The sequence below is a fragment of the Rattus rattus genome, chromosome 6, assembly GCF_011064425.1.
Source record: "Rattus rattus isolate New Zealand chromosome 6, Rrattus_CSIRO_v1, whole genome shotgun sequence".
Classification (NCBI taxonomy): domain Eukaryota; kingdom Metazoa; phylum Chordata; class Mammalia; order Rodentia; family Muridae; genus Rattus; species Rattus rattus.
In genome coordinates, this window is record NC_046159.1 from 84,229,194 (window position 1) to 84,253,376 (window position 24,183).

Below are 24,183 nucleotides of genomic sequence, written 5' to 3' on the forward strand. Positions count from 1 at the left end.
ACTTTACCTAATGCTTTTTGTCTTGTAGTCAAATTTATTCTTGAGACTGGACATGGAAGTTAGGAAGTAGACACCCTGAACGTTTTTGGTTTTATTGTAACACGTATCTTCTACAAATTATCATTTTTTGTTTACAATGTCACACGGCAAGTTATAAATACCAGGCATAGACCAAGCATTTGTATGTTTATGTCGCTTTTGAAATTTGGGGAATGGAGGGTGTCCATGATTGCAGTAAAACTGGCTGGAGGCGTCACTTGGGAGACCGTCCCTCTGCACCCATTCGCTTCCAAAACTGGTGGTTATCTCCCTGTAAAGGCAATACGGAAGTTTTACCAAAATTGAACGTCCGAAGGCGTTGTTGGTTGAAATTCAAGGAAACAGAGCTCATTCAGCAAACGGTCCAATGTCCTCCCTTAACTTCAACTTCCCTATACTGGTCCCCGGTCCGGCCAAGCCGTAAATGTCTGTATCTCCGCCAGACCTCAAAGAGGAACAACTGCAGCTACAAGCGCCGCTGAATAGAACTTTCCGAACTGCTTTTTCCAGGCCACGCCCGAGGCTGGGTGGCCCCACGACCTTCGCCCCGCGCACGCGCCTGGCTGCCCGGCGGTAGCCCGGGAAGCCCCAATACAGACGCCGGCGTCACCCGCGCCGCCTCCGCCTCTTCCTGCTTTCCGTTTCCTTCCAGCCTGCGCGGCCTGATTGTTTTGGCTTTGGGGCAGCGGAAAAGGCGGGGTGAGCCAGATGAAGGCGGGGTCCAGGCGCGGGCACCTGGAGCCGGCAGAGCCGCTGCTGGAGCGGGGCCAGGCGCGGGCGCGGGCCGCAGGCCGACGGCCTGTTTCCAGGAGGCGCGGAGGAAGCGGAAGCGGGGGTGAAGCGAGCGCCCGGATCCCCGCGGCGACACGCCCCTGCTGTGCGCGTGCGGCCGCGTGAGTGGCAGCCGGCGGAGCGGCGGCGCGGTGAGCTGGGCGGCTGGGCCGAGGTGAGCCCGGTCGGACGCGAGGTGGCGGCCTTTGGGGCCGGGGGCGGCGGCGGCTTTCAAACCTGGCGCTTCTGCCGAGCGCGCGGTGTTTCCGGCGGGGCCTTGCGCGGGCCGCGGGGCTCGGGGCGGCGTCCTTCCGAGGCAGAGCTGTTTTGCCCCGCTCGTGTCGCGGCAACTGAAGACCGGCGACCGCGTCCTTGCCTTTTTTCTTTTTTTTTTTTTTTTTTCTTGGCACATCGCAGGTAAATAAGAGTTAGCCAGGTTAGCTGGGGTTCTTGTTGTTCTGGCCTGGTGTGTGCCTCTACTCAAAGGGAAGCGCCTTTGAACCTGTTTGCTTAGAGGGAAATCGGGTTTGAACTGACCCATCTTCTCCTGCAAATCGAAGACGGTTGAATAGACTGTTCGTTGCCGTAGTGCAGTTGTTTTGAGTTAACGTGCTTCCTCCACTTCCCCGCCCCATCAAGCTCCTGGCCTACTAGTTTTAAGATTTCTTTTTATAGCTACTAAAGGAAAGGGAAATATGGCTTCTCCGGCTGCAGCTCTAGAATTTCCTTGGTATCCCCTCGTAAGTTAAGAAAAATTAAGATAGTAAACTTGATAGACTTTGTTTGTGAACAGCTATATCAGCTTTGTAAAGACTGGGGAAAAGACAGTGCTGGTCACGTGTTGTTTATACATGAATCTGTAAGTCTGGCTCAATGAGCAGACACTAAAGAATGGTCCTATCAGGAGAATGCTCTGACTGGAATTATTTTTTCTTCCTGTGAGTTAATACATTTTTACTTATCTTTTTCTTTTGCGTTGTGAATTGTTCCCCAAATTTGAGTAATATAGGACCATGTTTTTTGTAGTTGAGAATGCCTTCGTTTAGTCGGCATTTTGGTAAAGCTCTTATTTGTAACCCAAGGTCTATTTGAAAAGCCAAAGTCAGTTGTTTTTCCCAGTCTCTGTGATGTGAAGTGTTGTTGTTTTTTGTCTGGTTGTCTGATAACGTTATGCCTTTCTGCTTTGCTCTTTTTGTTAGTTAAGCGCTTTTTTCAGGTTCTTTAGATCAGGGCCAGAAATCTTAGAGGTATAATTCTTGGCAACTATGGTATACTTTCTGTTGAGCATATTTGTATGTAGTCCGTGTGTTTCAATGCTGTTATTTCCTATTCAGATAAGTACCAGAATTATTCTCCCTTTATTTCCATAAGCGCAGTACTGTAAATGTTAACTTTTCCTAAGGAGACAGAAATAAAAGGAGTCATGGTAATTAATTAGTGAGGCCACTGTAGAGTTTTCTTTTTAGCTAGCAGAAGAAATAACTTTCTTAGTTTCCTATGCTTTTTTTTGGTTATTGATTGTGTTTTAGATGTTTGTTAAATTCCTAGAAACCTGAGGTGTCTTGAGGTATACTGTATTAATATAGTGTAACCCAGGCTTGTTTGAAAACCTGCATCAACCTGAGTTGAAGACAGTACAGTATTACCATGCCCTATTGAATACAGTCTTGAAAGTCAAAAGATACGTGGTTTTCCACAGATTTGCATGCATTTAGTAAACTGTTGACAACCCCCACATCCAATTCTTCTCAGCCATATTCCTAAGACAGTTGGGGCTGAGAAAATGAGTTTTGCTGTCCTGAAACACGTCTTGATATCCACCAGTCTTCTGGCCCTGTTTTTCAGAGTTTGAAGGAGCAGATACATATGGAAACTGAGTAGTTAAGAGCGCTAGTCAGTTGGTCTCAAGCACTTTTAGGTGTAGGAAGGAAGGTGTTCTTGATGTTTTGGGACGATTGGAGTCCCCAGATCCTTTTTATGGGGAAGGAGAGGTGGGTCATGGGATAGTGAAGACAATGAAGTGTAACAGACCATCTTTTTACTCCACTCATGAAATGACAGTGGTGATTTGCAGTGCCTTTCACTGCAAGCAGGGGCCCCAAGAATTTTTTTTACCTTTGTGGTAACACTGGGATGCTACAGACACCCCATTTTTAGTTACTGGGCAATAGCCCCAGCCCTTGTTTCAGATCTTGCTGGTAGCCTAAGGTTGGCCTGAGCTACCAGGATGTATATCCTCCTGCCCACTTTTAAGAAAGGGCACACTGCATCAAGTTTTGAGTTCTATGTTTCTGTAAGGAAACACATTTTAGTATTCATAATTAATGTTAAGGGGCTCTACCCTTATACTTTATATAGAATGTGAGTATCCAAGATGATACTTGCATAACTTGGGGTAATCAGAAACGGCAAGTTGATTTAAACAATGTCGTTACAAAATTACAAAAACAGTTCTTGGTTCTCTTGTCAGTAATTGCTGTCTGTTGACTTGGAGGAACTGACCCAAGAAAACAGTGTTAATGGAAAATTTTAAAGGTTTGTATCAGCCAGGCCCCACCCCTTCTTGAGGCTGAGTAAAATGGAGAGGTAAAGGAGTGATAGTTCAAATGGCATCCTGAGCTCAATGATTCTGTCATAGGCCCTTGGTAACTTACTGGACTATATTGTAGGTAGGAGCTTGTCCTTATGTTAGCTTACATAAGTACGCATCGGGATAACCTGACTGAGCTGGGAATAAAGGAACATGTAGAACAGACCTATTCCCAAGTTTATTAGAGGAGGGAAAATTACTGATATTATCAGATTATGGTATTTTAAAAGCAAACAAACAAAAACCCAGCCATTCTCAAACCCTTTACTTTTTTCTTGTCACAGTTCTTAAACTCATTTGTGTAAGATTTGTCATTTAAAGATTCATAGTGAGCCGGGTGTAATGGTGCACATCTTTAATCTCAACACTTGGGATGGTGGCGGCAGATTCTTCAGTTGAAGGCCAGCATGGTCTTCATGGTGAGTTCAAGACAGCCAGAGAGAGACCCTGTCTCAACAAGTTTTTTTTCTAAACATTCTCAACTTTTTTTTTTAAGTACTTGAAAGGAAGCTGCTACTGACACCCCTTTAGTCCTCCCAAGGGAGGACCTTCAAAGAGACACTTGTTTAATGACTTGCTATTATGGCTCTCTGTCTTTAATTTTTTGCACTGACATCAGCCATCAAGGGTTAATCTTTGTTGGGCTGATAAATTCATACTTTGTACCATCAAAAAAACTCTGTACATTTAAAAAACTAATCCATTAAAGCTTTCATTTACAGCTTAGCGGGTAGTTCATGTGTGGGTTATTGGCATTGAGAAGCTAAGTCAGGAAGATGAGAGTTCAAGACAAAACCTGATTATATTGAGGGCTCCAGAACAGCCTGACCTACAAGGTGAGACCCCTGTCTGAAAAAAGACAAAATAGGGAGCTAAGTGGGGATACTGTGGCCTTGTAACTGAAATCTCTAAGCCTGTTAAGAATGTGGAGATTCGCCTTTGGGAAGGGATACAAAGTTTCACCAGTGATTGGGACTAATAAAATTGTAATAATGTGAAAAGTGCTCTGTTTAAGGCATTGTTCAAGGATGACCCCTGAAAAAAAGCTGTGGAAGAGTTCTGTTTTATATATGAGCAAACTAAGGTGCACAACTAGTGAGCTGCAGAAGTGGGCTTTTCCCCCAGAGTCATTTCCACTTTATAAGCTTTAGACATATGCATACACACATTACACACCATTAATACTTCACTTTGTCATCCAGAATGCCTTTGATCCTTTCAACAAGTCTTCAGCCTTCTGTAGTGACACTTGCAATACTGAAGATGGCAGCAAGAGATTGTACTTACTACAATTGAATACCTGTAACCTGATTCCTAGAGGAAGACCTTCATCTGTGTGTGTGTGTGTGTGTGTGTGTGTGTGTATATACATGCGTGTGTGTACACGTGTGTTTTTCTAGTGTGTTTCCTGTGTTGGGATTGAAGACAGGACTAACATAGCTTGCAGGTGCTAGCTAGTGCCCTATCTATCCTCCAGCTGCATTTTTAGCCTTTTGTTTTTACTTTTGACTGGCAAGTAATTGTATATTTTAGTGGAATAAATGTAATTTTTAGAGATTTGTTTTTTTAATTAGGTATGTATCTCTGAAATGTGGGTAGACCCAAGTTTGTAGGTGCTCTAAGAGGTCAGAAATGTCAGATACTGTATGGTTATGAGATTGATGGAGATGCTGGAACTGCATCTACATCCTTGCAAAAAGCCATCCCTTAACCTCAGCCATCTCTTCTAGAACAATTTAACGTTTTGATGTGTACATTGTAGAATGGTGAAGTTATTTAATATGCTCATTGCCTCTGCCTTTTGAGAGAAAGGCAAGAGAGACAGAGAAAGACAGAAATATTTAAAATCTACCCTAGGCAGTTTTTTGTTTTTACTGTTTGAGGATAGGGTCTCACTGTAGCCGGTGTCTTTGCTTCCTCCTGCTGTGATAAAATGCCCTGACCAAAGCAAACATGGAGGGAAGAAAGGCTTTATTTTGGCTTGAAGTTCCAGGTTCTAGTCCGTCTTGGCTGGGAAGCCACAGGAGCAGGATTTTTAAGGGAGCTAGTTACATTGCATCCACATTCAAGAGAGAGATAATTGCTAGTTTCAGATTTCTGTTATATCCACTTAGGACCCTCTGCCCAGAAACTGGTCTCTAACAAAGATGGGTCTTACTTAATGGGTCACATGAACTAATGTAATCAATACAGTCTCACTTAGCAGACATGTCAAGAGACCCGTCTCCCAGACGATTAGCAGTTTTTATATAATAACTTATTCTTTATATAATAACGTATTTATTTCTATGAAAGGCCTCACAGTGTAAGAGATTCTAATAAACTTATTTTTCCTGTCTTTAAAATTTTGTAATGTAGCATCTACAAGCCTTGTTCACATTCTTTTGTCCATCACTGATCCTTTAAAGATAGGGTAACTGAAGCTGGCATGTAAGTATTTGTGTAGCCCAAGGCCTCAAACTTGTGATAGTCCTCTTGCCTTTAGCCTCCCATGTTCAGGGATGTATGGTAGCTGTCACCATACCTGTCCTTTCCTGCCTTTGATACTTCATTTTTCATCCACAACTCAGTTAATTTTTGATAGGCCTTGTTTTCACATACAGTTGTGTTTATTCTGAACTTTATTCCTCTTACACACTTGGAAAATGGGTACTTACACATGCTAGACACACTCCGCCACTGACCTGTCTTCCAACACTTAATACTCTTAAAACAAAGTGAAATGGACAATTCTCACAACAGACACAAACCCTCCAGTGTAACCAGCAACTATGTTTTGCATGTACAGTGAATAGCTTGCCAATCTCTTGCCCTGGCTTCATCTAGTCCTTGTATTTGGTAAATGTTTTTTGATTTGTTGTTTTTCCTTATTTGTTTGTTTTTATCTTCCTGCTTCAGCCTTAAGAGCTGGGATTATGGGAATGTGTATTAATATTGTAGAAACATGTCTTTTACACATCTTGTGTTTTTCAAGTGTTTGTGTAGGCTGGTGTAGTTAATAAAACAGAAAGCAATTTTGAGTAGTTTTGGATCAGGTCATTATATATAAGCAGTAGTTGTGTTCTTTTTCTTTTTTGTTTTGCTTTCTAGTCAGGGTCTCACTATGTAGCTCTGGCTGGCCTGGAATTCATTATATAGACCAACTGGTCTCAAACTCATAGAGATCCTCCTACCTTTGCCTCTGCTGTGCTTAGGTGTGCACTACAGATGGCCTTTGTATTTCTGATTTTGAGGAAAAATCTAGTCCCTATATATCCCAGGCTGGCCTTTAAACTTAGAATCTTCCAACCTCGGCCTCCCAAATGCTGCCTTTCATGTGAGCATCACCAGTCTTGTCCTTGATCATGGACTTTGAGGTCACAGACGCAGGCATTCTTAATGCCCTCAGATGTTGGCTGGATAACAGGTACTTAATGTGTGCCTAGCCAAGAATTTTTGAATCCGTAACAGTGTTTTTCACCATGTGTATATATCTGGGGAGGATAGACATCCCTTCACTTTTTGGGCTTGATTTTTTTTTTTGAGCCTTAATGAAGGGTCCACATATAAGTACAAAACTGTTTTTCAAAGTCCACTGAACCAGAGTAGCAGTGTTTGAATAGTAAGAGGTGTTAGATGAAACTTGGTGTGTTGGCTCTGTCAGAAGTTTACTATGAATTTGAGACCATTCTGGACTCGGACAACCTGGACTATAGAAACCCTGTCTCAAAAACCAAACTACCAATTAAAAAAAAAAAAAACAATCTCGGCTTAGTATATACAGTATGTCCAGGTAGAGTTAATTAACAGTCATACTAGTTCAGTTATCAGTAATTTAAGTCTGTACTACTCCTTGTCTTTATGATCCAAAGAGAAAATAATTCTAACAAAACTATAGGTATATATTTTAGTCAGAAATATTCATTCTGAAAATTGTAGACATGCACTTTTCCAGGAAGCTGGAGGCAAAGGTACCCTTGGGCTAACCCTGGGCTACATAGAGATCCAGGCCCTCACCCTACCCCCTGCTCCAGGGAGGCAGGAACGTTGGTTTAGTATGCAGGAAGCCCTGGATCTACGTACGTATACTGTATATGGTATATCCCTGTAATTCAAGCGCCCTGGAGGGGTAGAGGCGGAAGATCAGGAAGTCCAGCCTGAGAATATGCAAATGAGGTACTGTGTCTCACCTGTAGATTTAAAAAAAAAAAAAAAGAGTTCGCCATTTGCATGCTGCCATTGATGGTGATATGAAGGCCAGAGCCAAAATATATTGTCTTGAGTTGAAATAATACATGTTTTGAAAATATACTAAAAATTAGGTAAATGAAATTTGTATGTTGACAAAAACCCAGAATATTTAAGTAGATACTAAATAAAATTTCCTTTTCGATTTGGAGTAGCTTTCAGTGGTGAGACAAATTAACTTGCTGAGTGCCCATTTTACTTGTTCTGCAATTGTCTTAAGAAAAAGAAAGTAAAGTGCTCTGTGCCTCTGCCAATAGTTTCCAGTTTGAGTGGGGTATAGTAGTATGAGCTTGTAGTCCCAGTACTGGGGAGGTTCCAGCAAGAGAGTTTCAACTAATGGCCAGCCTTGGCTATGTATAGAGATCTCTCAAGAAATCAACCAACTGAAACAAAACAACCCAATAACCCATAAAACGAGTTGCCCACGTTTGGAGCTTAAGTTGACCCTGTCTTGGAATAAAACAACCTTGGGCTGAAGTGTGCTTTGGTAGAAGAAGTCTTTGGTTTGTCCCCTATTGCCCCTGATTCCAAAATTAAAAGAAAGCTGTATTTTAGGAAAATGTTTCGATACCAGCTTCTTACAGTTACCCATTTTATTCTTTTTTGTCTGCCTTTACAATTGTCTCTCACTGGTTCTAAAGAGACCTTTTAAAATGTCGACCTTAGTTTTCACTGTGATTTTTAGCTAACAATAAATGTATGTGGTATTTAAGAGCACCGTGTTCGCAACTCCAGCTCCTGCGTTAATAAGTAATCCTTATCAATTAACAGTAGTTGAATTCATTTTAAGTAATACTAGCTTATCTAATAAAAACTAAACAGTTTCTTCAGTACTATGCAAAAAAAGGATGTCAACTTCTATTGATAAGGTGTATGTGATTTATTATTATTACTATGCTGTTAAATTGAGCCTGGGGACTTGAACGCATGGTGTGTGCTCTATGATTGTTCTATATCACAGCTCCTTTAATTTTTAAATATAATATAGGATAATATGCAAAACAGCTGTTGAAAGGAAAAAAGTAAAATGTGGTGTTATATACACAGTAAATGATGGGAATAGTGGTTGAGATTTGCTGCTGTGATTGGAGAGAACAGCTTAAAGGAGGAGAGTTTGGCTATCATGGCAGATGAGAAGCAGAACAGTGACAGGAAGGGCTAGGGCATGATAAAACAATACCCCCAAGGAACACCCCCTTCTCACACCTAGTCCTCCCATCAGTACTCCAATCTTACAATTTAACTGTTTCCCAGTAGTCTTCATAATTTGAATCAGTGGATTAAACCATCCTCTCATTGAGAGATGACCCTTGCCTCAAGAACCACCCACACAGACATCTCTTCAGTTGAACACTAGATTTAAATGGTTCTCCCCAATCAAAGGCAAAAGTCAAAATGGGGCTTAGAGTATTAAGGATGTCTTTCCAACTTTTTTGTTTTTAAAGAGCAAGGAATTTTGTTACAGAAAAACTTGATGTTGGGCATCTCATTTGTTAATCACCCTGAACTTTGTATATGCAGCTCAGGGGTGGGAAGCTCCTGGACAACTATTCCATGTTGTTTGCCTTTGGTAAAGATGATGTGTTCAGTTATGGAATACTTCCTAGATTTCTTGAGAGTTTAATATTTGATAATATGCATCATATTACCTCTATAGAAATATGTAACTCAGATTTTAGGAACATATCTCAGTCTAAGAATTGAATAAATGGCTGTAGGTGTATGTTAAGAATGAAAGTTTTCAAAACCTTCACTAGCGTGGGAATATTGCATTATATTTGGTAAGCCAATGATATTGCATTATTAACTTCAGAGACTGCAGGGTGAAACTTAGGATTTATGATGTACCTTTCAGATCTAGAAGGACAACAGAACCTCTCCTAGGGTCCAGTCTTTGCTTTGCTCTTTACACCTGTTTCAGTTACTTCCATGGTTAATTTGTTGAAACATGACGGTCTGTATGGGGTTAGCAATTCTGGCAATTGTTTGGTTCCAGCCCAAAATACATTGAGATCACTTTGGTGCCTGAATAATTGATACTTTTGTAGGAGAAAACAGTGGTTCTAATAAATTAAAATTACTTCCCTTTCTGATTTTGAGCTCAGGATTAATTATCTAATTTAAAATTGAGATAATTTGGGGGGTTAATTTATGGGTAGCCACCTATTTTGGATTTCCTTTTTCATTTTCTGCTTATAGTTCCTTTGACATCACATGTTATAAAATCCTGAGTTCAAATATTTTTAAATTAAGCCGTGATTCATTTTAATTTGTTTTAAATTTTTTATTATTTCTTGTTTTATATGAATTGGATTTTTCCTGCATGCATGTTGAACCATGTACATGCAGTGCTGAAAGGGTTGAAAAGGGCTCCAATTCTTGAAACTGAGTTACAGAAAGTTGTAAATGTCATGTGGTGCTAAGAACTGATGCTGGTGCTGGAAGAGCAGCCAGTGCTCTTAACCCACTGAACCACCACCTAGCTCCAATATTTTTTAATGAATGTTATGTAATAGAATTTAGCTGTGGGTTGTCCCCATTTGAGTGAATTGTTACATTTCTTATAGCAAAATAAATGACAAGTAGCTTAAGGAAAGGCTTTGTTTGGCTTACAATTTGAGAGATATAGTCCCGTGGGGCAAAGGGATGAGACAGCTGTCAAGATCATCCCACAGTCAGGAAGAAGCAAATACTGGAATACTTTACTTCCCACTGACCTTTCTCCTTTCTATTCAGCCTGGGCCTTTTCACATTAATCTAACCTAGAAACTCCTTCTACCAAACATGCCTAGAGAGTTTGTTTTCAGTGATCCTAAATCTTATGAGGTGACAGTCAAGAGATTGGGGCTAACTAGCTATTCAAAAGCAAATTTTATTTGTTGAAATAAAACCATCTTCTTGTTTCAAGTCCTATTTGATAAGTGTCTGGATTTCTTGGGGGTACTTTTTGGGTTTTATTGCGATTTAAATGCATTCAATAAGCTTTAGAATGGGTAGGAGAGACACTTGTTCTTTCAAATATTCTGACAACTTAAGTCCAACTCATTAATTTGGAAAACAATTTGTATGGTAGTGGGTACGTTTCCTATGTAACTTGTTATTGTCACTCAAACATTTCTAAGAGAGAACACACTAAGCAAAGAGATAAATTATACATAACTTGTCTTGTGTAGAATTTAGAGAAGAGATGTGACTCAGTGGAGTGCTTGCCTGGTATCTTGCAAGGTTCTGAACTCTACCTCCATCTCCTCAACAAAATACATGTTTGATACCCTATACCTACAAATGTCTGCACAGTGGAATGTCTTCAAATTTAGAACTAGCATAGTTTGAATCCACTTGCTGTGTAGTCTTTATGAACGTATGGATATGTTCAAAGAGCCATTGCCAAAGAGGCTTCTGTTTGAGTTTGGTTTCCCTTAAATTGCACTCAGGTATTGCTGTTAAATATCTAAAAGATCTGGCTTTGCAATTTAAATTTTTAGGAGAACCTTAGAATTGTCTGGTTATTCATTTTGCTTATTTTCTAGGATGTTTGTATCTTGTTTGGAAGGCAAAAAGTTTAGAGTACAACTGTTAATTTTCTGCTGCCTAGTTATTTTTAAGTGTTTACGCCTCAAATAATTCATTTCTTGTTTCATTTTTTGTACTAATATCTGAAGTTGATTAGAAGTTCACATAAATATAAATGTATATCAAAGGTTGTTGGATTTTAAATATTGTGTTTCTAAAAAGCTTGATCTACTATATTCTAATCGACCTTTTTCTTTTCTAGTTCTGCAGAAACTCTTACTGAATATAAATGTTGTAAACAAAATTCACCTCCTGTACTTCTTTCCCCTTTATTCATGAGCTTCACAGTGCTGCAAATTTGAGCAGGATGTTTGGAAAAATCGTTGAAGAACTGTAGCGTGAGGATGACTTAGCAAAGGTGTGAGCCTGTAACGAGATACTCATAGTGGCTGTGTCAGCTCTGTTCTGAATGCTGCAGATAACAGCAAGTGAACTCCCTCCTCTACTTCTCAAGTATTCATTTGACCTTCCATCAAGACGGGACTTTTCTCTAATCTGTTCTTGAAGATATTAATGGAATACAATCATGTCCACTCAAGAGGAAAGGCAGATCAATGCAGGGTATGCTTGTGTCCTTGTTGGAACAGTTGAAACTGTTTTATGAACAGAAGATTATTTACTGACATAGTGTTAATTGTTGAGGCACCAATTCTGTCATAAGATGGTTCTTGCAACATGTAGCTCCTATTTCAGGTAAGTAGACTTGTCTTGTTTGGTGAAAGAAAAGTGTCATTTAAATTTCTTTATTACTCTGTGTGTGTGTGTGTGTGTGTGTGTGTGTGTGTGTGTGTGTGTGTGTGTGTGTGTGTGTGTGTGTGTGTTTACATACTCAGCTATGCCAGAACAAGCAGCGGAACCCACTGAGCATCTTACTGGAGACGCTGCAATGATGCTTCATCAATATAGATTCTTTAAATGTTAAAGCTTTTGGTTTTTGGTTTTTGTTGTTGTTTCTGTTTGTTTGTTAGACAGAATCTTACTGTTTAGCCATCCTTGAACTCATTATGGGGACCAGGCTGGCCTTGACCTCCCAGAGATCTATCTGCCTGCCTCTGCCTTCCACGTGCTAGGATTAAAAGCATATACCACTATTCCCAGCATATGTTCAAGTTTTTAAAGCTCCCATCTCCATGTTTTACTTAAATTTTTATTTCAGAAGATGCAATATTTGTCAGAATTTCCTAATGTCATTAAAGGACAGATGACATTTTCACTAAAGTATTAAATATACAAAAATTGTTGAAATTGACCAAAGTTTTACTGCGAGGTGGCATAAAAATTCAAAATACTATTTTTCTTGGAAAGAAAAATAAGAATAGATAATTTACTCTTTTAGAAACTCATAGTCATAATAAACTGAAGAATTATACAATAGACTGATAATTTTTAGGGGATAATTGTTGCTGTTTAGATACTAGCTTAACAACAGCAAAAACTAGGTGCCACCTCAATAGTAACTCTGATTACTATTATGCTTGTGGTAATTTCACTTTACCAGACTCCAGCAGTGTAGGGACGCCTTGTGTCCTGTGAACTTAGAAGTTCATTTAGTTATGCCTATTAGAAATATTAGAACGTTTTTTCTTTCTTAGAGAAGAAAGGCTTATTTTAGTCACAGTTCCAAGTTACAGTCCATCTCAGACAAATAATAAAATCTTTAAACTTCAAGATGATTTTCATCTTAAAGGCTCTTGAGAATAAAAAGCCAAGGTAAAGAAAGAGACAGGATAAATAAGGGAACATAAATGGTTATCTCAAGTGTATTCCTCAGTTATAAGCATTGCTTGTTGCCTGTTTGTGGCACCTTGCAAGACAGACTGGGGCCTTTGAAAGTCGACGTACCAAAAGTGTGAGATGGTATAATCTCTCAGAGCCCACTGGCCAGTTCCTATTCAGTGCAGATTACTTTGGTTTGGTTTGTGTTAGGGTGTTCATGCAGTTTCAGACACAGATTTTCCTGTCTGTTTCCAGAGCCTATGTGCAATAATCAAGCATGTTTGGCAAGTGGAGGTTAATGGGTTTCAACACCAGTTGTGCTTTGCGGCTCTCAAGCAGACTTAGATGCTATATATTAAAGAACTTTTCACATGACTGTGGGGTCATTTTTTTTTCAGACCCATTATCTTACCAAAGTGGTAGAAATTCAGTTATAGGTTCAGTGAATGGATCCTCGAGTTCATAAGCTCTCTCTTAATGACTTAATTAAAATCTTAAGCCACTTTGTGAAAGAGCTTTATGCTTGTTAGAGATTGGCAGCCGTATAGTCATGGAGTTGGTTTTTGCCCAGGTCTTTATTTTGTGAACTGTACAACCTCCTGCCTCAGCATTGTTAATAGAATAGTTAGAGTTAGTTATCTTATAAATTATCTTGTATAATATTAAACTACTTAAGAGAAATTTACTACTGTTTTCTGTGTTGCCACTTCATTTTTTCTTTTAAGTTCAGAGCTGTACAAATAATATATTTTATGTTATGTAAAGTTTAATCACATTCAGAGAGGAGGGGAGGGAGGGAGGAAACAAACAGTTCATGTGTGGAAGCCAGAGTACCACTTGGAGGAGTTTGTTCTGTCCTTTTCACTCTGTGGGTCCCCAGGGATCAAACTGAGGCTGCTGGCTTGGCTTTTTGCCAAGTCATCTTGCTAGTTTGAAGACAGTGCACTTTTAATCTCTCATTAATACTGTTTTTAATATTGCAATTTTAAAAGGCAACAAGGCTCCCGTTATTTATTATTAGCCAGTTCCTTTTATTTATTGGTTTGTGTCTACCAGTTTGCCTCACTGCTAAGTCTGCAACACCATGTGCTTGGTGTCCATAGAGGCCAAGAAGAGGCTTTTAGATCCCTTGGAACTGGAGTTGTAGATGGTTATGAGCTGCCACCATGGGGAATTGAACCTAGGTCCCTGGCAGAGCTCAAAGCTGTTGAGCCATCACCAAGCCACCTTTTAAAGGGTGCTGATTTTATGTGTATGTTGGACTACATGCAGTGCTCATGGAGGCCAGAATAGGGTGTTGGATCTCCCAGAACTTGAGTTATACACATGGTTGTAGCCATTATATGGGTGCTTGGAACAGAACCCAGTCCTCTGGGAGAGAGCCAGTACTCTTACCCACTGAGCCATCTCTCCCCACCCTGTAGTTTGTTCTTTAGCTTCTGTGATGTTATGGGAAAAGCAACTGCTTATATTTATAGAGAACATACAATGTTCAATTAAGGTGTATCAATTAAAAGCTTTGTATCATTAAGATCATGTGATTGACTGGTTTTTATAGCCACAGAAGAAAAGATACTAATTACCTTTTTCTTATGTGTCTTTTGTTCTAAGTAGATTATGGTATATGGCTTAATAATACATCTGTCTCAAATATTTTTAGCTGGATTCTGCCTTCAGAATTCAGTATTGTTACATACACAATTAATTCTGCTTTTATTTTTATATGTGTTTATGGTGTGTTGCAGAGTACACATACCTCTTTATGTGTATAGGTCAGAGGACAAACCTCAGGTGTCAGACTTAGCCTCCCATTTTGTTTGAGATCACTCCTTGTTTGCCATCACATAAACCAGACTTGCTGGGCATTCTCTCTCTCTGTAGAAAACTGGGATTACAGATGCTAGCGGATCCTGAGAATTTGAATGAAACTCCTCAATACATGCAACAAGCATTTTACCTGCTAGTCATCCTATCTCCCCCAGTATCTAAATTCTGTCTTTAAACTAGTTGTGATTTTTTTCTTTTGTAGTTTTGTTACCCAAATAGTAATTGTATTTTGCAAAATTTACTGATCATTTTGTACTCAAAAGTAACTGAGTTGCACTACTTGAGAATTACTCAGCAATTTTATGATACTTGTTACATCATTATGTGATTCATTATTTGGTTTTTAAAAGATTTATTTACTTCATATATCTAAGCACACTGTAAGCTGTCTTCAGGACACAATTCAGAAAGAGGGCACCAGATCCCGTTACAGATGGTTGTGAGCCACCATGTGGTTGCTGAATTGAACTCAGGACCTCTGGAAAAGCAGCTAGTGCACTTTTCAGGCCATCTCTCCAGCCATTTTTGTTTGTTTGTGTGTTTCTAAGCCAGTTTAGAACTTTGACAAAGGGTGAGCAATGTGTCTCAGTAGGTAAGTGTGTTTGCCACTGAGCCCTAAAACCTAGTAGATTTTCCAGAACCCACATGGTGGAAGGAAAAAACTGGATTTCCCTAAAGTTGTCTTTTGACCTCCACGTACTCACCATAGCACACATAGGCACAAAACAATCAACCAATCAATCGGTCCAATAAATGTACATTTTAAAAATGTCTGTGGTCACATTGGTTGGGCTCCTGCTACATTTTAGTGTTCAGGAAGCAGTCACTGAAGTCGCGTGTTCTTGTGACAGTGTGAACCATTCTCACTGTCATCCTTGCCTGGTGGGTGAAGGAGAGAACCACGTCTGGTGCTTCAAAGGTTTTTGCAGTTCTTTTTTTCAGTTTGCGGGTTTGAGTGAGTGGGATTCATGCTCATATTCTCTTTCAGACAGATGAAGTTGGTAGCAATAAACGTTCTGGGCGTTTTTCTAGAACCTATCCTGACTCAGTCATAATAATTTGTGTTTATCTTTTAGCCTCAGGTGGGGCCCCTAAGAGCCACGCTAAATTTCGGTCTGTGTTCTCATTGTTTGCCTTGATTTTTAACATTTGTCCATATTGCTCATTTGTAACAGTATTAGGGAAATCACCTTGTAACTTCAGTTCCTCCTGCAGTGTGTGTGAGGTGGGTACTATTTCAGCTATATAGGCTACAATCCATCATGAAAAGCCAAGGCAAGTGACCTGAGACCTTAAGAAACAGCCCAAGGGCCGCGGCTTTGCCACTCTCCACAGTGTAGCCACAGCTGTTGCTGGTTCTTAGGACTGATGCGGTAACCAACCCACAGTGACCTCTCTTGCTTTAACTGCAGGTGCTGGGTTTACGTGCAAGCCGCTGGAGCCCAGCAGCAGGTGTATTGCATATTATTATTGATAGATGCCGGGTGCTGCTGGTGTGTGTATGTTGTGTAGTCACTGGAGAGCAAGCCTGGGTATGATATGGGCAAGGCAAGAACTTTCCATTGAGATAAACTGGCCGTTTTAAATTTTTGAAAATTTAAAAAGTTTAGTCTGGCTTTCAGTTTCTTGTTTTCCAGCTTTTGCCACAATAGCCCAGGATAACTGACTCACAGTTTGATAGCCATACTTCAGTTGTGCCGAGGAGTGTTACGCCATCTCACTGTTTTGGGGGGTTTTGCCGTTGTTTGCTTTTCAGGGTCTTTTTCAAACCCCCCAAAAAAACCAACAAACCAAAAACTGGTTCTACTACAATGTTGTCTACTTGGTGGGTTTTTGTTTGTTTATTTTTAACTGATTCTTAAGCACGGTTCTCTTTTGCAATTTCTTTTTTTTTCTGGGTGGGGGAAATTGGGAGGATCTTCCTTATCCTGTATTAATACCTAACCTCCCAGTTTCCCTCTACTAATGCGTTCTTTATCTGGTGATGATACTCTTTCCCTTTAGACTCAACTGGTCTTCTTATTACCACAGCCTGACTTGCCTTTTCCAATGAACTTTCCTTCTTGGCCCTACAATTTGTTAATGGTTAACATTTTTCCAGGTATTTTATTGAAAGTAAACAGGTAGCTTTGACTCTTATCACACTTTCCGGTATCCTGTTCTGTGTTCAGAAAGGAGCTAGAACTTTATCAGCCTTTTTTGCCACTCCTGTTGGCATAATCTGTCTCCAGCAGATGCCTGCTCTAGTTTCATAGCCACTTTTCTAGTTTGCACCCTGTTGCCTCTTGAGCTGTTTGTGTATAGAGCTATTTGTCTTAGAGTTTGTCATGATTAATGCAAGCTCGAAACATTATCTCCTTTACTGTTTACAAGATTACTCAGAGGCAGCAGGGGAGATGAATGAGCCCAAAGGCCTCATGTATGGTACACAAAGCACGCTACCACTGAACAGCCTTTTCCAGCCCTGTCTGTTTAAAGGCCTGTGACCTTCTACTCATCTTTTTCGTTTTTTCTACTATACTGCATGAACTTTTATTCAGCTTAACCCATGTATTATCCAAAGTGTTATCCAAAGCCTTCCCCTCGTCTCTTTGTAGAGGAAAGTTAGTGACTGTTTGGTTACTCTTAATTCACTGATACAGGGAGCTTTTTTCTCTTGAGAATGCAGTAATATTTCTTCCAGATAAAATAATAGGTAAGGTGTCCAAAGATGTCTCAGTACTTGCCATCAAGCCTGAAGTTAGATAGTCCTCCAGTTCCACACGTGGAGGGACAGAAAAGCTGACTCCCCAGAATCAGTATTCGCCTCCACACATGCACTTCGGCCTGCACCCCATCTCACGACAGTGAATGCACAGTAAAAAAAAGCAACTTTTTTTTAAAGTACACTTTAAAAGTTCACCAGTCTGAGCAGTGTGTAATGGTGCGTGCTTTAATTCAGCAGGAGCAGAGAGAGATCTCTGAATTCCACAAGCCTTTCATAGTAAGTTCCAGACAGCCAGAGGCACACAAGTGAGACAACGACTCCACAAGACTTGGAGTATAATATTGCTGGTGTAATCTTTCTAGGCAATTCCTGCATACTTTTTTGTAATGGAGCTTCATGGTTTTTTAGGAAAGTTAGTGATGTATAAGCTTTTTAAAGATGGAATTTATATACATAACATCCACCCATTTTAAGTTAATGCGGTCAGCTCTCAGCAGCCTTTATCACATTCAGCTGCAAACAATGCTCTAAGAAGGAAAACCCAGTCTAGCTACTTTTCCCTGTATTTACATTGTTTGAGGTATGAGGCTGGGTGACGTTGAAATTGCATTGAGTTTTGCCTTCCATGTGTGCAGTGTTCTATTTGATTCCCAGCACCACATGAACCAGGTATGATAGTGCATGTCTATAATCTCAGCACTGGAGGAGAGGCAGGAGAATCAGAGTTGAAGGCCAGCCTACATAATCTAGGCATGTTGATACATAGATAAATAGGTAAGTAAACAGTTTAAAGGTATGTGCTGGGTTTATAAGCATATGTGCCTTTTAAAAAAGGGATTCTGGCATCTTTGCTTTTGTGTTGAAGTATCCAGGAGCCGCCTCTTGATTCTGATGACAGAGTCATGCTACCATTTGCATTGTCTAATTGTAAGCACCCCTGCCGCCTTCTATTCCGCGTTGTTTATAATCATTTCTCATCCCTCCCACAGCTCAGCCAATTCGCCAGTCAGCTTTTCTGTCAGTGAAGATTTGGCAGCTTTTTGGATATTGCATGTAATATGTGGTCTTCAGATTCGGTTTTTCACTGAGCATAAGTTTTTTTTGAGGGCTATTTATTTATCAATACTTGTTTTATTGCTGAATAGCATTCCATTACGGGACGGTGAGGAATAAAATCAGTTTGATGTCCTGTCATAAAATGGCTTAGTGGTTATTATATATGGCTTGTCTTGAACCCTGATTATATATGATTTTCTACATTCTTTGAAGGTTGTCTATAAGGGAATAGAAATTATCAACTTATCAATTAAATTAGCATCCCGTGGTACCTAGTTTTCATTTATATGTGTTTCCCCTTGTTCCGCAGGGCTATGTTCAAGGAGTGGATCTAAGTGAAAGAAGCAGACACACGTAATGTCCCTGAGGAATGTGGATGTTGCGTTTGCAGATGATAATAACTATTTACACACAGGGAACTTCATGTAAAACTATAGCACTGTAGAGCAGCTATGAAACCGGCTTGTTTCCTACAGGTAAAGCAGGCCTCTCCCTACAGATTTATGTAGCTTTATCTCATCAGTAAACAGTATTTCATTGATGATAGTCTTCTATTTCATGTCTTATTGCAGAGCTTATATGGGCTGATTTGTTAGTGTTTCAATTAAAAAAAATATAGATTTTTTAGTTGGTAGTTTTAAGGACAGGCATATAATTTTTTCTCTCTTTAATTGGGCATTCTATATACATTTCATGTTATCCTCTCCTGATTTCCTCGTCCAGCAAGCTCCCTATCCCTCCCCCTTCCCTTCTCTATAAGAGGTTCCTCCCCATCCACTTCCCTACACACACCCCCTGACAGTCCCCTACACTCAGTCCCAACTTGGCAGGAATAAAGGACTTTCCTTCCATTGTGCCCAGCACATGTCCTTGCTGGCATATGCAGTTGGAGCTGCGGGTCAGTCCAGACAGGCATATAATTTAAAAGTGTGCCAGAGTAATGTTTACATTGGTGTAGAAATGTTAACGGCCTCCCTCCTACTCTTCAGGGGTAGCACTATTAAACACAAGGTCATAAAACTGTGTGGGTTTGATACAGAATTAAACAAATTAAAATTAATAAGCTGGGTATGATGGTACACCCTGTAATCACAGTACTAGGGAGGCTGGAGGTGGAAGATCACAAATCTAGCGCGAACCTAAACTCTAATGGTCGTGGGAATTATATTGAGCTGTCAAGCAGTTACAAATGGATGACTACCATTTTAGCATGATTTTAGTCTGTATTTCTGATTCCCTCGATTTTAATAGGAAGGGTATTCCCATCCTTTCCCATTTACGAATACTTTGTACTTTTGAAACTGGTGTTTGAGCCAGGCATGGTAGAAATAGAGAGATGAAAGTGAGGGAAGGAATCAGAGTTTAAGGTCAGCCCAGCTACCTGTAACAAGACCCTGTTCTAAAAAAAAAGCAGAAACAGCAGTAAACAGGCATTTAGAGAATTTAAACAACCCTAAATCTGAGATTTACTACTTTGTGTGCCACTTACCTGGGCCTGAATAGAACAACAACAGGTAATATTTGGGGCAAGAGGAAAAATGGAAAATGTATATAGTCTAGAGTCTAATTTTGTTATTGTAGGAAATTGTCTTACCCCAAATGTATAAAACCTGACATTATGGACAGTCTGCTATGGAAAACCTATATTAGATAAAATAAACTGGCGGATGGGAGTATGGTTCTCAGTGCAGGGTCCTGTCCAAATTTGAGCATGTTTGTATTTTTAATTTTTTTTTTTTCTATTAATCATCTTTTTTCCTTATTTTAGGTAGAAGATGCTACAGCGCCGAGAATATTTAATTAAAAAATTAATGCAGAGAACTGTAAAATGGCTGTTGAGTTTTGTTGACCCTTCAGTTGTGAAGAATTAAAAAGCAGAGGGATGGTGGAGTACGTTCACGGGCCAAAAATTACCGCCAGGAAGTTTCATGCAGCTGTCCCAATGACCTCCTGTTAGACATCCTCAGCATAAACTTAAATGTAGAAAAGGAAGAAACCGGGCGAGAAGCTGCCATGTTGTGGCTAGAGTACAACACAGAGTCCTGATCCCAGTATTTGTCTTCGGTTCTTAGCCAGATCAGAATTGATGCACTCTCTGAAGTCACACAAAGAGCTTGGTTCCAAGGTCTCCACCCAATCTAAGTCTGTTGGGTGGTTCGGGTCTTTATAAATCCATGCCCAAGTTCTTCAAACCCAGATTTGGATGACTAAGAGAGATGATGATTTTCTATTGAAGCATCATCAGAAAAACCCTTTGTAGTCTGTAAAATTTCGTCTGTTACAGCCCTAGGCAGAAAAAAGTTATGTTGGTGCAGCCCACCAGCTGATTTGGTATAAAAAGACCGTCAGAATCTCCCTGATAATGATATTACATAGGGCCATGCCCTGAAAAACACAAAAGACAAACTCACAGTAAAAACAAGTAAACTGCAGACTGCCTTCGAACTGTGAATTGCTTATTGGTTTGATGACAAAAACATACCTGGTTTCCAAAGACGCGCCATGCTTTTTGTCCGGGTGGCTATCTTGGTTTGCTGTGAAGGCTATATCTATGCAATCGGAGGAGAGCAAGTGCCGGGAGAACTGAATCGAGGGACTGTAGAAAGGTATGACACTGAGAAGGATGAGTGGATGGTGAGCCCCTTTGCCTTGCGCTGGCAGGAGTGCAGTCAGGTTCATGACTGCATCTATGATGACGTTAAAAACCTCATGTATTGTTACATTTCAAGGTCTGACTCATGGGTAGACTGAGGCGACCAGACCAGGTCTTTGCTTCGCCGCAGCTTTTTGGTGATAAATTTTCTATATTGAGGGTTGCATATTACCATTAATTCTGGTATAAAGACTTCTGGCACACTGTAGATGGGTCTTCAGTAACTGTGGAAATTTATGATGGAATAAAAAAATGAGGAAAAAATGGCAGCCAACATCCCCTGCTAAAAGGTATTCTGATCCTGTGTTAGAGCTTTTTTGTGATCTCAAATTCTCTTTGTGTTTTTATGAAAACCCACTTAAATGAATGAGCCATATGTCACCTACCAGTATGATTTAAATCTTGACTGTGGTCTCCTGCGCAGCATAAGATCTGAACGGTATTGGGGACCTAGGGAGAGATTTCGATGCACTGTGGGGAAACTTTATCCATCCTGTTCCTGAGGAATTCCATGGAAGCCACCAACTTACCTTTTTTCAGCAGATGGAACAGAGGAGTTTGAAACTGATGGAGAGATGGCTGCACCCCACCTGTATATAGAGCCGAGGGAGTGCAATATGCTGAACTTCAGACATCCTTGCTAAACCAGAGGGTATAATAGACAGAGTATGAGTACAAAAATCTATCTTGATACATTTTATTTTGGTCCCACTTAATATTTGCATCAGTATAATATATATCAGTGTGTCATACAGAAAGATATGCTTCTGTAATATGAAATAGGTTATTTGATAACTGAGAAACTTAAGTGTATCATGTGATATAAGAGAGTCTGGATTATCTAACATTGTTAGCCTGTATGCAGTCCAGAACTTCACTTTTAAAAAGTAATCTCCTGTTCCCAGTGTGGTATCTCAAATTGTGCCGAGATTATTTTAGTATATGTATTGAATTCTGTACTTCCAAAGTCCTGAATATAGGTTTTTTGTTTGCTTTGTTTTGTTTTGTTTTTTTTGTTTTGTTTTTTTAGTAATTCCGCTTGCACTTAACACTAATGTTCATGTTGGTATAGAAATGTCTTTTTAAATCCTATACTATTGTTGAGCAAGATCTGATATACGCCCATGGTATTACATAGGGAAAGACTGCAGGACTCGTCCCACTATTCTACTAGGTGCATATTCCTTCCCACTGACTTACACTGCCTCTAGAATACAGGTTGTCCAGTCAGCTGTCACTTACCAGGTGTGGACTTACATTGGGGTTTAAATTGCTAACCCTCATTGTGCGTGTCTATGTGGGAGCGCTTTTAATCAGTAAATGTCCCACTTCCTATATTGTATTAACGTTGGCTCATGCATAACCACCTGCTGATGTAGTTATCCATCTTAAAAAGATTGAGAGGATTAACCAGGTCATTACATCTTAATTTAATAAAGAGCATTACTGTAGAGTGATTGTGTGTAGGTATCTAATAGGTGTGTTTTTTTAACCTGATGTGTGTATGTTTGGGGGTTAGATTAGAAAGGTGAATGTGCAGGAATTGTCTGCACTGTGCAGAAGAGCAGATCCGAGTGCTGCCTGGCATTAATCCCAGGAACCACAGCAGTAGGGGCCCACTAATATAACATGAGCAATAGGTGCCCATGACAAACATGGCTGGCATGTTCAACTGCATAATGTTTGGCACTGTATTTGAATGACATTTAATTTATTAAATAAATTGTATATAATCAATCATCTGCTGTTGGTTTCTTTGTGATGGGAATGTTCTGGCTATGCTTTTATTTGAGGTTTTGCTGAAGCAGATTAGTACTTGAAGGTGTTTTCTCAAAATGTTTTGAGATACACAGACACACACACACACACACACACACACACATACACACACGCTTTGAGAGAGATAGCGAGACAGAGAGACAGAGGTGAGAAAGACTGATGTCAGGGTCATTTGCTTGTTTCCTTCTAGCTGCTTTTGCATCTTTTTTGGTCCCATCTGACATTTAATTTAGTATTTGTTTGAAAATAATAACAGAGAATTGTAGAGGTAAATAGTTTTATAGTTTTAAATTGATGCAAATTGTCCTTTAGGGCTGCATGTTTGAAACTGAATAAGATACATACACTGTTAAATCACTAGAAACTCTACTTGTTACACCATCATAATTGTTGGGATCTACTTGATTTAGGAAATAAGCTTTTATAATAAAGGTAAGAGAATGGTATATGTGGAATGGCTCAGCTTGAGGTGGCAGTTCCTAGAATATGTCTGCAGATAAAAGAGAACTATTAGAATTCACTGGGGTTCTTTTTTTGTGTTGGGATAGCTACAGCTGGATCGCTATTCCTATAGTCACACCCTCTACTTGAGTGCTGTTGGTTCAGGCCTTAATTGTTGGAGATTGAAACCCAGAGGGTTCAATCCAACCACCGAAATACCACACCCCATTCCTTGCATACTTAAGGCTCTGTCTTAGCGTTTCAGCTGCTGCAGTAAAAACACCATGACCACAAGCAAATTCACTCTATACTTTACACATCTATCATGTAGGTAAATTAGGGCAGAAACTGAAGCACAGGCCATTGACAAGGCTGCTCATGGCTTGCTCTGCTCAGCCTGCTATCTACACCTGCCTAAAGGATGGTATAGCTCACAGTGAGTTGTCCCTCCCATATCTTCAAGATTCTGCCCCACAGGCCAATCGGGGCCTTTGCGTAGCACATTTTCTCAGTTGTTTGGCTCTCTTTCCAGATGAACTACTTTGTATCAATTTGACAGAAAACTAAGCAGCACACCATTGTCTCTTAGAGAATTTTTCTATCAGAGTGTGGTGGTATGTCTTTAATCCCAGCAGCAGTGGGTGAACCTCTCAGTTCTAAGCCAGCCTGATCTACACAATAATGATTTCTAGCACAGCCAGAGCTACATAAAGAGATCATGTCTAAAAGGAAAATCAACTTTCAAAATTCTTTTTGGTAAATAATTTGGGGGACTATAGTCTATACCATGTAATCCATCCATTT

The 24,183-nt window shown here is 39.9% G+C and overlaps 1 pseudogene; it reads left to right on the forward strand.

Moving 5' to 3' along the window:
• The first annotated feature begins 1,505 nt into the window (after window positions 1-1,505).
• LOC116904367 lies at window positions 1,506-21,529 on the forward strand (annotated as a pseudogene).
• Window positions 21,530-24,183: the final 2,654 nt, after the last annotated feature.